This window comes from Neofelis nebulosa, chromosome 10, assembly GCF_028018385.1.
Source record: "Neofelis nebulosa isolate mNeoNeb1 chromosome 10, mNeoNeb1.pri, whole genome shotgun sequence".
Taxonomy (NCBI): Eukaryota; Metazoa; Chordata; class Mammalia; order Carnivora; family Felidae; genus Neofelis; species Neofelis nebulosa.
Window position 1 is genome coordinate 14,554,424 of NC_080791.1, and position 15,940 is coordinate 14,570,363.

A 15,940-nucleotide genomic window follows, 5' to 3' on the forward strand; every position below is an offset into this window, starting at 1 on the left:
GATACGGATGAGCTGGAACGCGAAAGATATCTGGCTAACTACAAGTAAACATGATGGGTTTATGTCAGCAAAACCAACACTGTTCCTTTCATAACCCATGCTGAGTGAAGCAAGCACACCTGTTCCTTTAAGAACAAAAACAATACTGGGTAGCGACTGGTGTTAAGACCGCATCAGAACCCGTAACTACACGTAAGCCCACTCACCCGGACCCAGAATTTTCATGTTATTTTTACTTCTTAGGACAAACACATTTATGACCACTAGAGACTCAATGACTTGAAAACTTAGACAAAGTGACGTCATTATCATTAAGGTGGCTTATTCAAAAGAAAGAGTAGGCAACTTATTTACAAACTGAAACAGGAATGCTTACAATTCAACTCCAAGCCCTTTTGTGCTTCAACTGCCCCCTGCTTTTCTTCCCGTCCCACTGTTTTAAGAGAGAGCAGATGAGAGAGATGGGGGGCGGAGGAGGACTGGAGAAAATGGGCAAGGATGGCAGGCCAAAGGATAGACAGCCATTGAGTCCAGACACTTTCTTGTGTGCACGTGTTTAGGTAGCAAGTTGTATGGAGCCCAGCCTAGAACACTGCCCGCCCAGGGCCAGCCACACTCCCTACGGTCACAGCACCTGAAAATGCAGAGCACCCCCTGCTCTCCCCTCCCTGGTTTTACTTCCCTTGACAACTCTGTCTCCATTTGCTATCTGCTTTGCTCCTTTCTTCCTCCCACCTGGGCAGGTGTTTTCTTACAAGGCATGCACTGATTTTTGTCTCTTATTCCTTGCTCTAAGGTCCACTCTTCTGGTCTCACAGCTTCTGTTATCATTTGTTTGGTAATAATGCTCCAAATTTACATCTCTGGTCCTGGTACCCACTCTCAAGGTCCTGACATGAGCTTCTAATACTTATCTGGGAAGAAACAGCTCAAACTGGCCATTTTCTGAAATCGAATCTGTTCTTTCAGTGATGTTCCCATTAGTGTTTGTTAACGGCATTACCAGCCCAGCTACAAAGAGCACTGGAGTCCCCATTCTCCCTCTCATTTCCCATTTCAAACTGGTAATAAAGTGTGGCCTGAATCCATTTTCTTGTATTTCCATTCCTAGCACCTTAGTTCATATCCCTATTCTGACAGAGACTCATGCACAGCTTACCACCTCTATTTCATTTCCCTCTAGGCCACCCATTCATAGCACAGTGGTGGTCAACCAGATCACTCCTCACTCAAAAACACTGGTGGTTCCCATCAGCTCACAGAATAGTCTATCCCTCTTAGCATTGTCCCCAGCCCCACCCACCCTTCCAACTTCTCCTGGCCATTCTAGCATTGCTAGACGACTCACATCCTGTGTCTACGTGCCTTCCTTTGGCTATTTCCTCTCTGTGCCATGACTTTTCCTTTCTTTTCCACATTCGAAATACCACTTATTTCCAAGGCCCAGTCAAATATTACTTCCTGTATGAAGCCTTAACTGATTTCCCCCACAAAAGACAAGGTCAATGGCTTCCTCCTCTGTGCTTCCATAGCCCTTGACTTGTGCCTCTACATCCCAATTACTCTGCTTATATTATACTTAGTTGCATTATGTGTTTAAGCCCTCTGCCAGTGCGTGGATGGGAGGGATACAGCTTTACTTAATTAACCATTTCCACACAGTGCTTTCCTACATAGCAGGGACTCGAGAAAGGGTCACTGAATGAACTGGCAATAAAATCACTAGGCCAATCCTCCTGTCACTTTCTGGCTCCCGGAGCCTTCTCATCCTTACAATGGCAGCTGGCCAGCCACTAGAGCCTCTACCTCCTAGGCATCCTGTCTACAGTTCTAAAATTAACTTAATGATCACTAGGGGCTTCGTAGAAACATTTACAACTTCTGGTATAAGAAATCCAATATTCTCATTCATCAATGGAAAATAAATGCCTCTACTGCCAAGCATTCCTGGATCTCCTATAAGAAATACCTTCTACCTTCTCTGTACTCTCCTATTACTTTGTATTTCTCCCTTATTTGGGTTATTGTCATATATATAGACCTTATTCTTCTAGCTCCTGAAAAACACCCTCTCTTTCTAGTTCCTTTCAAAAACTTATTCATCTCAGACTCTCTCAAATTACCTCATTTAACAGTGTTTAAACACAATAGGTACTTAAGAAATGTGGACTATGAACGCAACTGCATTTAAAGCTCTACCAACTAAACTACAACTTCTGACACCCAATAAGTTTTAATTTACTTCTTAAAGCCTACATGTGCTAAACTCTATTAAGATTTTTTTTTTTTCTGCAAGCATGAGGATACGTTGTTAAAAATCCTAACAAACGAGATTCAGCAAACAGGTGTCTTTGGGAATCATCTAGGAAAAGGACCCTCCATTGTTCTTGTTGTCAACTGGCTTCCATACACCTTCATCGGGTCCTTTTCTATGACTGGCCTTCCTCTGTACCATGTGGAAGAACGATGCAGATGGGAGTCTGTAATAACCGGTGTGCTCTCATGTTGCTCTGACTGGTCAGCAAAGTCCAGAAGACAGAATCATGGAGTATTTTGTATTTTGAATGCAAAATGCAATACGCCAAGCAATTAATTAAAAGCAGTAGGTTTAAATTTTTCCTAAAAAGCAGCTCAAAACATAGGACATTTCACATTATGAACCATGAATGCTCTAAAATTAATGACATTTTTACCCATTTACACTGCTGGGGAGGGGAAAGCACAAACTTCATGGCATGAGCTTGTTAATTCTATCAAACTGGAAATCTTTACAAAGGAAACACTCTCAAAGGGAACCATCTTCAACAATGGCTTCAGCCATGATTGTCAGGAGGCACTGACGGGAGAAGCGAGCAGGCAAGAACCAGCGACCTGATCGGGGCCTGACAACCACGGGGATCCACACCTGGGGAAGCACCTGCTTCGACGGCATGTTACTACCAGATGGCTGGCTGCGACAACTGGACCCAATGACCGACAGCAAGACTTCAGTACGATGCAACAATGAACCCCCCATCTGCTTGCCCTCACCTCCTATTCCACACCAGGCAAAAAATCCTCTCGTCCCGCAAACCTGTCAAGGGGTCTCCCTGTAACCATTCCACGTACTGTTCCCACTCCTAACTGCACATTTAAGCAAAATCTACCTCTCCGTGCCTGCTGGGACACGTTCTTTCTTCCCACTAAAGCCAGAGTCCTCTAGTGAATGATCCCGAGGTATCCCAATTCATTCTTTAATGTACCGAACCTAACCGAGTGTGACCCACCCTCCCTCTTCAATACACACATGACTATAAATTCACAGCTTCGCTGAACACACACCGCCGTCTGATCTTCCCCACAAGTACTTCACAGGCATCTTCAATACTGCTGTGCAGCTGGGAAGTTACAGTTCTGGCTAGTTCACTGTCCATTTCGGCTACAACAGATTTTCTGAAAATTTCAGTTACTGATCTGGGAGAAGCCGCGAGGCATTAACATACTAAATCTGGAACTTACTGTGGAAGTTTAGTTCCTTCTAACCTACACTCCAGGGACTGAAGAACCGGAAGGGAAAGAACCTCCTCCTTATTCTCTCAGCTGCTTACCTCTGGGGGCATTTTGCTACACATTTTTTTTTTTTAATTTTTTTTCAACGTTTTTTATTTATTTTTGGGACAGAGAGAGACAGAGCATGAACGGGGGAGGGGCAGAGAGAGAGGGAGACACAGAATCCGAAACAGGCTCCAGGCTCCGAGCCATCAGCCCAGAGCCCGACGCGGGGCTCTAACTCACGGACCGCGAGATCGTGACCCGGCTGAAGTCGGATGCTTAACCGACTGCGCCACCCAGGTGCCCCCATTTTGCTACACATTTTAAGAAGACCGGAGGGGAAAAATAAAAGCAGTTAAAACTCAAACCAGTGTATTTCGGGTGCTGCTGGGGGTTTTGGGAAGTAACTCCCCGCTGCTGGGCTGTGCAGGCCGCATGGGGCAGGTGGGGACACACATGGCCTGTTTCCACTCAGATTTTTGTTCCACAGCCTTACTGACATAAACTTCATATCCCATAAAATTTGCCCATTTAAAGTGTACTGTTCAGTGGCTTCAAGTATATTCATGGAGTTGTAAAACCCCCACCTCAATCTTAGAACATCTGCACCATGCTAAAGAGAAACCCAATACCCAGCAGCAGTCACTCCCCACTTCCCCCCAACTCTCCCATCAATGACCCCAGCCCCAGGCCATCACTAACCAGCTTTCCATCTCTCTGAATTTGCCTATTCTGAACATTTCCAATAAAAGGAACCACACAATACACAGACTTCGTGTCTGGCTTCTTTTCGTTAGCATTTTCGTTAGCATTTTCAAGGTTCCTCCATGTTGTAGCATCTATCAATCAGTACTCTGGTCCTTTCTTTATCACTGAACAATATTCCATGATACGGTTACACCACATTTTATGTCTCCACTCATCAGATGATGTACATTTAGGTTATTTCCACTTTTCAGTATTATGAATAATGCTGCTATGAGCCTTCTTGAACATTTTTTGCGAATGTATGTTTTTGGGGCGCCCGGGTGGCTCATCGGTTAAGTGTCCGACTCTTGATTTCAGCTCGGGTCATGACCCCTGGATTCGTGAGATGGAGCCCTAAACTGGCTCTGTGCAGACAGCGTGGAGCCTGCTTGGGATTCTCTCTCTTGTGCCCCTCCCCTGCTCTCACTCTCTCCTTTGCAACATAAATAAAATAAACTTCATACATATAAAAGAAGAATGTATATTTTCATTTCTCTTGGGTATATATCTAGAAACAGAATCACTGGTATGGTTTTAAACTTTTGAGGAATTGACCAAACTTTTATCCAAAGTGGCCTCCACACTTCACATTACTACCAGCAATGTACAAGGGCTCCAGTTTCCCCATATCCTTGCCAACACTTATTACTGTCATTTTTTTTTTTTTTTAATTACAGCCATTCTACTGAGGTATGTGGTATTCTCACTATGATTTTGGTTTGCATCTCCCTGATGGCTAATAATGTTGAACACTGTTTCACATGTTTTTGACCATCGGTATACCTTCTTTGGACAAATGTCCATCCAAGTCCTCTGCCCATTTTTATTTATATTTATTTATTTATTTATTTATTTATTTATTTATTTTTGGGACAGAGAGAGACAGAGCATGAACAGGGGAGGGGCAGAGAGAGAGGGAGACACAGAATCGGAAGCAGGCTCCGGGCTCTGAGCCATCAGCCCAGAGCCCGACGCGGGGCTCAAACTCAAGGACCGCGAGATCGTGACCTGGCTGAAGTCGGACGCTTAACCAACTGCGCCACCCAGGCACCCCTCCTCTGCCCATTTTTAAATTGGGTTGTCTTTTTATTATTGAGTTGTAAGAGTTACTTATATTCTCTGGATGTAAGTCCATTGATACGATTTGCAAGAATTTTCTCCCACTTTCTTGATGATGTCCTTGATGCATACAAGTTTTTAATTTTTATGAAGTTCAATTTACTGAGATTTTCTAAGGTCACTTAAAGCCTTTGGTGTCATATCTAAGAAATCACTGCCTAACTCAAGGTCGCAAAGATTCATCGCTGTGTTTTCTTCTAGAAATAGTTATTTTTGGGATGCAACAAGCAGCCATGAATCTACCACACAATAAAAAAATTTTATCTTGATAATTACTTACATCCAATCACACGCACCACCCATTCCATCCCCTTGTCCTCTCCCAACCACTGATTTTCATCCTATCTGTACATCAGAATCACCAATGCACTTTTAGAAATGTAGAGTGATCCACAAACCTTACCTCAGCCCTATTCAATCTCCTGGAAATAATTTAGACATCTGAATGTAAGCAAACGAACAAAACAAAATTATTTCTGAAGAAGTTTGAGGACCACTCTCACTGGCAATGAGAAGTCACTGGAACTTTTAGAGCAGACAGGTGATGCAGTAAAATTAACCCAAAAGCAAGACTAGATTAGATGTGAGGTGAAGAGGAAGGCCTATGATGAAGCAGAAGTAATGGAAATGAGAAAGACAGTTCAAAGACTACTTTGAGAAAAGACCGGACCGGACTTGAGGGCAGACTCTGGACAAACACATGTGACAAGCAGGAGGAGAAAGTACAGAGGAGGACCACACACATCTGGGTGGGTAAGACCTCATCAGTAGTAGTTGGTTTGGGAAGGAAAAAAAAAAAATTTTGTTATGCCTGGAATTAAAGGAGGTGAGAAGAAATTCAAGTTGAGATGTTCTGAGGAACCGAGCCATAGGATTGAATGAATAAGAATCTTTTGATAGAGTAAGTGAAGTAAAAGGGATGGCTGGGAATTAAGGCTTAGAACACACCCCTAAGTACTTCCTACACTTGAGGTGCAGGAAGAGAGAGAATGTGGCAAAAACCAGAAAAACATCATTACAAGGAAGCTGAGACAGGAGCAAAGCCTTTCAAAGAAGGAAAAGGGGGGCCTGCGGCAGTCATACAACGTCATCCCGGTAGTCTGCAACCTGTGCCTGGGGGAAAAGTATGGGCACATAATTACTCTTGATCAGAAGTGGGATCAGTTCCCCTCAGGATTTCTATTTGTTAAGTTTGTCTTAATCAAATGCTAAGTCATAGAACTGGACTACGGACACAATGCAGATTCATTCTGAATCACCAGATGTTACACGGTGAACAAAATAAGGCATTTCTTACCAAGTTTGATCACAACCAATAAATAATCGCTCTGAACTACTAGGAAATTCATTCAGGGTACTTGGAAATGAGCCACCCGGCCACGCAGCTGGGCGGTGCGAACCCTGGAGGGAGCCGGGCACCTGGGGAGACCTAGAACCAGATTGGCCCGGTCTCTGTCACAGCGGCACCCTTCCCATCCCTGCAGCACTCTCAGTTACACAGAATAAAGTCAGGAGACATTCTGTAAAGGACACTCTGTCAAGTGCTGTGTGATATACTACCACGTATCCATTACCTCATTAAGATGAGCACAAGTTTTGTTTTATGTCTGGGTAAGTGAGGTTTGTTAAGCAACATGCCCAAATTTAAAGTTCAAAAACAAAAAAAAAATTCCTAAGAACAAGGCAGAGCCAACAATGCCAGTCTACATGCCCTTAAAGACCATACCCCTACTGCATTTTCATCATTTTATGTATGTTTATGTTGAGGTAAATGTACATCCCATAACTATTCCAAATTCCTTATTTATTATATTCTGTTTTTCATGTTATTCTTGACTATCAACCCTTTGCTCTGTGTATGTAATTCCCAAAGTCACCTAGTGGCTTGAGGCATACAAACTGCATGTTTCATTAACAACAGTGCATTGAGGGGAGCCTGGGTGGTTCAGTCGGTTGAGGGACTTCGGCTCAAGTCATGGTTCCATGGTTCATGGGTTCGAGCCCTGCATGGGGCTGTGCTGAACGCTTGCTCAGAGCCTGGAGCCTGCTTCAGATTCTGTGCCTCCTTCTCTCTCTGCCCCTCCTCCACTCATGCTCTGTCTCACTCCGTCTCTCAAAAATAAATAAATGTAAAAAAAAAAAAAAATTTAAAAACAGTACATTGAAAAGAATGGTAGGCACTATATATGATTGAGATATAGGTTGAATTTTTCTTCTTTTTTTTTTTTAAGTTTATTTATTTATTTTAAGAGAGCTAAAGAGAGTGCATGAGAGAGAATCCCAAGCAGGCTCTGCCCTCTGAGAGCAGAGCCTGATGCGGAGCTCAAACCCATAAACCGTGAGATCATGATCTGAGCTGAAATCAGGAGTTGGATGTTTAACCAACTGAGCCACCCCGGCGCCCCGAGACTGAATTTTTCAATAAATGGCATAAGAACAACTGATTTTCCATGTGTAAAAAAAAAAAAAAAAAATTAAATAGGACCCCTTCCTCACACTATATCCTTAAGTCACTTCCCGGTGGATCACAGACTCAATGCAAAAGGTAAAACTACAAGAGTTTTACGAAATAATAAAAGTGAAGATCTTTAAAGCTTCGAGGGATGGAAAGATTTCTTAAACAAGAAACAAAAAGCACTAATCACAAAGGAAAAAATGGCAAATTTGGTTACATTAAAATTACACTAAAATGTCAACTCACTGAAAGACATTTTAAAAAGAGTAAAATGAGATACCACAAAATGAAAGAAAATATTTGTAACATACAACAAAGACTCATATACTTACTATTGAAACAAAAACTCCTGTAACTCAGTAACAAAGAAAACCCACTAGAAAAACAGGCAAAAGACTTATTGAAGCAGACACATGACAAAAGAAAGGCCAAAAGACATGGAAAAGAGTCTAGTCTTATTACTGGAGAGAAAAATTAAAAAACTAAAACCACATGAGATTACACACTCACTTACATACTCAGCAGACTGCAAAACTTACGATGTGTAGTAACACCCAGGAGTGATGAGGACACACAGGAGTGGAAGCACACGTGGACACGCGACACCAGCTGGCATCACAAGCAAAAGCTGGAGATGGACACACTGTATGACCCAGCAACATTACTCTTCGGTTTAGACTCTTAAATGTTTAAGAATGCACATGAACGTTTAAGAGTGCACAAGGAAAAATGCTTAAGAATGTCCAAACTGAAAACAATCCAAATATGCATCAAAAGATACGATGAAAACATGACTTCTGGTGTATTCGTATCATGGTACACTATAAAGAAACACAAGTGAGTAAATCTCAGCTATACAAGCGCAGATAAATCTCACAAACATTGTGTCGAGTGAAGTAAGACACAAAGCAATACATTCAGTATGATTCCATTCATACGTAGTTCAAGAACAAGCAAAATGCATGATGAATGAGCCCACTCCACATTATATCCGATAAATATGGCACTTCGTGGAGCAAAACTCCTGAGGGATGCATTACACAGGTGGTAAAACACAAAAATTGACACAGTGATTACCTCTTGGAAGCAAGGATGAAGTCGGGATGGGAAGGTACAGTCTAGGCTGATGAAATTATTCATTTCTTGATCTAAGTGGTAATTGCATAGGGCTTTCCTTTTATAGTGGTTCGTTAAAGTATATATATATGGTTAATTGACATTTCTGTCTATATGTGTAGTATTCCATAATGAAAAGGAAAATGGAGAAAAGAATAGGATCCTTTTTCTTCCCCACTTCTATTTCTTGCCATGCAGGACAATTTCACTGGGATCTAAGCTCCACCGTCATCAGGGCTCAGAAGAGCAGAGATCAGGCTGTTTTTCTCACCACTGATTTCTTACACCACCTAGAACAGTGCCTGGCAGAAGACAAGGCACTCAAGAAATATATTACAAACGGTTCACTGATCAACCAAGGACAGAGAGGGAGGGAGAAAAAGAGGCAAATAGAGATAAGCATCAAAAGGGACATAAATGTGTGAGGACTCCAAGCAGCTCTTTGTGAACAGGTAAGAAGACAGGACCTGGGAGCTACTTGTTAAAACAGAGATTGCACTGATGTTTTTCTTGAAGACAACCATAATCCTACAAACTATGAAGAATTTACATACAACCATAAAGTTTACAGTGTACTCAAATACAATTTAAAAGGAGTAAATATTTGAAGGATCTATATAATCCCTTCAGAACTGTGAGCAATAAATTTCTGTTATTTATATGCTAACCAGGTTGTGGTATTTTGTTACTGCAGCCAGAATGGACTAAGACACATTTCTTATAACTTAAAAATTCATTTTTTCTATAATGCTACCTTTCCCCCTAATTTAACAAGAGTTACTAACAAAGAACAACACCAGGAAGGAGATTTAGATCTCCCTTCCTTTCCTTCAATATGTCCAACCTAAGGTACACAGACTTGATATACTAGCAAGTCAAAAAAACGTGGATGACCAGAAGAGAAGGGAAAAAAGAAAAAAAAAAAAAAAAACAACAGTTGAAACAAACAGACAAAACTGGACAACTGAGAGTTGACATAATTTTGGCAAATCTTTCAGATAATTAATCTTCACTCTCCCCTAAGTGTGGAATGTATTTTATTTTCTGATTATAACCTTTAATTATTCAAATCCCATAGGTAACAAGCCAGAGAATGGACAGAGCCTATTTCTTTAAAATCACAGTCACTTTGTATTCAATAACTATCTTTTTTCTTTGCTTTCTAGAACTACATCATCCTAGAGAATATACCAGAATACCCAGTCTCCTCAGCTCACGTCAACCGTGGACCATCCTAGTTAGGGGGCACAAGTAAAATCAGCTACACTATCATAAGCTAAAGTGTAGTTCACAAGGCTCAGGAAGAAGAATGCTGTTAGACCAGACACTGGTGCAGGATACAGGAAAAACTGAAGAGAGGCAACTTCAATATAAGTAAAATGCAAGAATAGCAACAACAAAATAACAGAAACTGAAGGCAAAAAAGGGAATAGAGTCAACGTATATTCAAAAAATTAACTATAGATTCTTTGTCGTTTTGAACCGAAGCCCTAGAAAGAATTTCTGTGCTCAGTATTTTTTAAGTGCAGGCGAAACACTGTCCAGGGCAGATCACAAAACAAGTCACAAAAAACTGAAGAAGACTGAAGTCCTATCAAACATCTTTTCCCGTCACAACGCTACAAAAGAAGAAATCAATTATAAGAAAAGCATGCTACTGAGCAACCAAGGGGCCAACAAAGAGATCAAAGGGGAAATAAGATAATACCTGGAGACAAACGGAAGTGGAAACACATGGGATCAAAATCTTTGGGATGCAGCAAAAGCACTTCTGAAAGGGAATTTTATAGCAACACAGGTCTCACTCAAGAATCGAGAAGAATCTCAAGTAAACGATCTAACTTCACACCTATAAGAACCAGGCAAAGAAGAATGAAGCCCAAATTTAGTACAAGGAAAGAAATAACAAAGATCACAGCAGACGTAAATGAAATAGAGACAAAAATATAATTGATGAACCTTTAGACGGACTAATCAAGAAAAAGAGAGGGCTCAAATAAATAATATCAGAAATGAAAGAGAAGTACCAACCAACACCACAAATGTATAAAGGATTATAAAAGACTACTATGAAAAATTACCTGCCGAACAGATCAGACAATGTATAATGAATGAATACATTACTAGTAACATAGAATCTTCTAAGAATGAGTCAGGAAGAAATGAAAAATGTGAACAGATCAACTACTAGTAATTAAATTGAATCAGTAATCAAAAATTCCCCACAAACAAAAGTCTAGGACCACATGGCTTCACAGATGAATTCTACAAAACATTTAAAGAAAAGTTAATACCTATTATTACCAATTAATACCAAACTATTCCATAAAATAGCAAAGGAAGGAATGCTTCAGAATGTTTTGGAACACTTCAGAGGCCAGCATTACCCTGATACCAAAACCAGACAATGACACCACAAAATAAGAAAACTACATATCAAGGTCCCTGGTGAACACAGAGGCAAAAATCCTCAACAAAATATTAGCAAACTGAATTGAAAAATTCATTAAAAGGATCATTCACTACGATCAAGTGGGATTCATCTTAGGGATGCAAGGATGGTTTAATATATACTCATCAACCAACACGATATACCACATTAACAAAATGCAGGTAAAAAATCATATGGTCATCTTAGGGCACCTGGATGGCTCAGTCGGTTAAGCATCTGACTTCGGCTCAGGTCATGATCTCATGGTTCGTGGGTTTGAGCCCCACATTGGGCTCTGTGTTGACAGCTTGGAGTCTGGAGCCTGCTTCAGATTCTGTGTCTCCCTCTCTCTCTGCTCCTCCCCTGCTCGCGCGCTCTCTCTCTCTCTCTCTCAATAATAAACATTAAAAAAATTTTTTTAATCATATGATCATCTCAATAGATGCAGAAAAATAATCTGATAAAATTCAACATCGATACATTATAAAAACTCAACAAAGAGGGCACAGAAGGAGCATATCTCAACATAATAAAGTCCATCTATGACAAATCCACAGCTAACTTTGCTTTTTCTCTAAGGTCAGAACAAGACAAGGATGTATGCTCTCACCACTTTTATTCAGCAAAGTACTGAAAAGCTTAGTCACAATCAGACAAGTAAAACCGGCACTATTTGCAGATGACACGATACCGTATATAGAAACCCCTAAAAGACTCCACCAAGAAACTATTTCAACTAATAAATGAATTTAGTAAAGCCACACTATACAAAATCAATATAGAGAAGTCTACTGTGTTTCTATACACTAATGAGAAAATAGCAGAAAGAGAAATTAAGAAAACAATCCCATATACAATTACATCAAAAAAGAATAAAATACCTAGGAATAAATTTAACCAAGGAGCTGAAATTTGTATACTCTGAAAACTGTAAGACATTAATGAGAGAAATGGAAAAGGACAGAAATAAATGGAGAGATATATCATGCTCATGGATTGAAAGAATTAATATTATTAAAATGCCCATACTATCCAAGGCAATCTACAGATTCAGTGCAATCCCTGTAAAAATGCCAACAGTATTTTTTACCGAACTAGAACAAAAATCCTAAGATTTGTATGGAACCACAAAGACCCTGAACAGCCAAAGCAATCTTGAAAAAGAAGGAAAAAGTTAGAGGTGTCATAATCCCAGATATTAAACTATATTACAAAGCTACAGTAATCCAACAATATGGTACTAGTACAAAAATAGACACATAGCTCAATGGGACAGAACAGAGCCCAGAAATAAACCCATACTTATATGGTCAATTAATCTATGACAAAGAAAGCAAGAACACACAATGGGAACTGCTACATACAAAAGAATGAAACTAGACCACTTTTTTACACCATACACAAAAATAAACTCAAAGTGGATTAAAGACCTACATGTGAGACCTGAAGCCATAAAACTCCTAAAAGAAAACATAGACACTAACCTCAAGGGCAACAGCCTTTGTAATATTTTCTTGCCGTTAAAAATGGGCAGGGGACCTGAATAGACACTTTCCAAAGAAGAGACAGGTGGATGGCCAACAGACACAGGAAAGGATAATCAACATCACTAATCACCAGGGAAATACAAATCAAAACCACAATGAGGTATCACCTTACACCAGTCAGATACAACAAGTGTTAACCAGGATGTAGAATAAAGGGAATCCTTATGCACTGTTTTGTGAGAATGTAAACCAGGAGAGCCAAATCTGGAAAACAGCATGGAGGTTCCTCAAAAAACTAAAAATAGAAATACCATGCAGTCCAGCAATTCCACTTCTGGGTATTTACATAAAGAAAACAAAAACATGAACTCAAAAAGATATATGCACCCCCATGTTTATTGCAGCATTATTTACAGTAGCCAAGATATGGAAGCAACGTAAATGTCCATCAATAGATGAATGAAAGAAAATGTGGTATATAAATACAATGGAGTATTACTCAGCCATAAAAAAGAACAAAACCTTGCCACTTGTGACAACATGGATGGATCTACAGGGTATTGTGCTAAGTGAAATAAGTCGGCCAGAAAAATACAAATACCCTATGATTTCACTCACATGTGGAATCTAAAAAACAAAACAAACAAATGAACAAACAACAACAATAAAAACAGCAACACACAGGTAAGTGCAGAGAACTGGTAGTTGCCAGAGGGGAAGAGGGCAGAGGGATAGGCGAAATAGGTGAAGAGGATTAAGAGGCACCAATGTCCAAATATAAAATAAGTCAGTCACAGAGATGAAAAGTACACCGTAAGGAACACAGTCAATGATGTTACGACTTTGTATGAATGATCACATGGTAACCACACATATGGCGGTGACCAGTTTGTAACAGTTTCAGAAAATTCTCTGGTACAAAAATGCCCGTAACGATACTTTACGTCCCCGATCGTTTATTGGCAACGGGAAAGCCCCATGATCTACAGATTCAACATTAAAATGATGACTAGTCTCAAGAGTTACCGAAGAAAACAGCAGCAGAAACTGGTTAAGATGGATACTCACACCCACACAACAGAAGCCATATGGGTGGAGTTGCTCTCTTCATGTGGCCCACGGTCATTTATTTCTCCACTCACAAGTGGCTCCTATCGTAATCTGTTAAGTCTCTTTCCAACCCCCAACACCCTGGTTGGTCAGCATTTGTCTGCAGGCTGAAATGGTATCTCATATCCCTTTCTCTTAATACAGAGCAGCAGACTTTAATCTGAACCATATGTCTGTCTTGTAGAGATGGTTTAAATACCAGAGCTTTACTATCAGTTTTGAGACTTGAAATTCTTTGTTCTAGGCGAGATCAGGGGCCTGAGGCTATACAGGGTGGTGATAGTGTATCCCTAAAAGTAAGCAGATCATCAACGGGGTATGTCTATGTGGCAAGGGGGAAACAGGAAAGAATGAGTGGCACTAATTTAAAAATCAGGACAACTGCAACAGGAAATTTTCTTATTTGGTCCACCACTTCAGAGCAATACCCTCCACTTCTTTTTTGGCTGACCAAGGAGCAACTCAAAACAGATGTAAACAGATTAGCCTGCAGCCAGTCTGCTAAAGTAACACAGCGAAGCTAAAACTGACAGGCAACCCCTCCAAGCGTAACTTGTGCTTCACTTCCTTGCCGTCCTAAGTAAACTGCTCAGAAGTAGGGGGGAGAGGGACAAAGTAAAATGGGAAAATACTTATTGATCCTCAATAAACACCCTCACCAGAAAACACAAAATTCTTCATGTTGTAACATATGAAAGCTGAGGACCCGTAATCCTAATCCCCCACGTGGAATTACAAAGACCAAGAAGAGAAATTATTTTGGCCTTTGATTAATTTCCCAGTGGACTGAGGGGAGGGGAGGGGTGGAGGAGACAGCTGTCAGGTATTTATTCTCGCTAGAAATGACTCAAAGGACCGAAGATCAACACCACAGTAAGAACACTGTATCAACAACATTTAGACTGTTATATGGACTGTGAAAATGGAACACAGCACAGATAAGGAACTGATCTTGCTTCTCCTATACAATACTACTAGCCTAGAAATCATGTGACCCAAAAGCGTTATTTGGAATTGCGCAAAACAAAAGCCAACTGTGTGAATCTCAGAATTACAGTAGTGAGGAAGGATGAGTTTCGAAGTTCCCAGGAGTCACATTATTAGTTCACTCTTAAAAATGGGTCTTGGGAAGTCCTCAGTGTTTAGCAATCACTCCAACCCCTGGCTGAACTTCCTGACTAGGAGCTAACAGAGAAATGATGCCAAAAACTACTGACTCACAGCCTGAGCATTTTATACACAAGAGAAATTCCTTTAAGAGGGAAAAAAAAATCAAGGAATCAGCTTTTTTTGGTGGTGGGAGGGGGATATTTCGTTTAGTTTAAGAGACCAGGGAAGGTCAGAATCAGAGGACGGGAGAGGACAATATTCATGGGATTGAAAACGTATTACAGAAGCAGTACGGTCCCCTTTTGTTGTCGGTGCCGCTATTATGTCATATATGGGACTGCTCCGTATGTATCTGCCACTTGATCTGACCGACCTTCTGACCCTCCCCTACTCTTAGCACTATATATTTATATAGCACAACACTATCTCTGTGGAAGATGAAAGTTTAAAAACAAAAAGGCTGGACCAGCATTACACTGGCATTTTCAATGAATGACTTATGAATTTCCCCCCAAAGCTTTAAAATACCTTAGCAGTTAGAATCACTGAACTCGGCTATTTTTAAGTGAGATAATAAACCAATCCTCCCCACTCTGTTATAGATAACACTACCCTAACCCATCTCATAAAAACAAAAAACAAACAAACAAAACCTCTCCCCAACACAGGATCTTTTCATCAAACTCAGTATTGAGTAGATATATAAAGGGAAAGGCTGTAATAAGATACTTAGTCTCTAAGACCTGCAAACAATATTCACTGGAATTCCTGAATACATTAAATACATACTATACATACATAGTCCTAATTCTAAATTCTATCAGAACAATGAAA

The 15,940-nt window shown here is 40.4% G+C and overlaps 1 protein-coding gene across 6 annotated transcripts in view; it reads right to left on the reverse strand.

The window, feature by feature from the left end:
* The window catches only part of SIK3 (SIK family kinase 3), a 246,620-nt gene that overhangs the window by 51,957 nt on the left and 178,723 nt on the right, over positions 1-15,940 (reverse strand). The gene's annotated exons all lie outside the window — the stretch shown is intronic.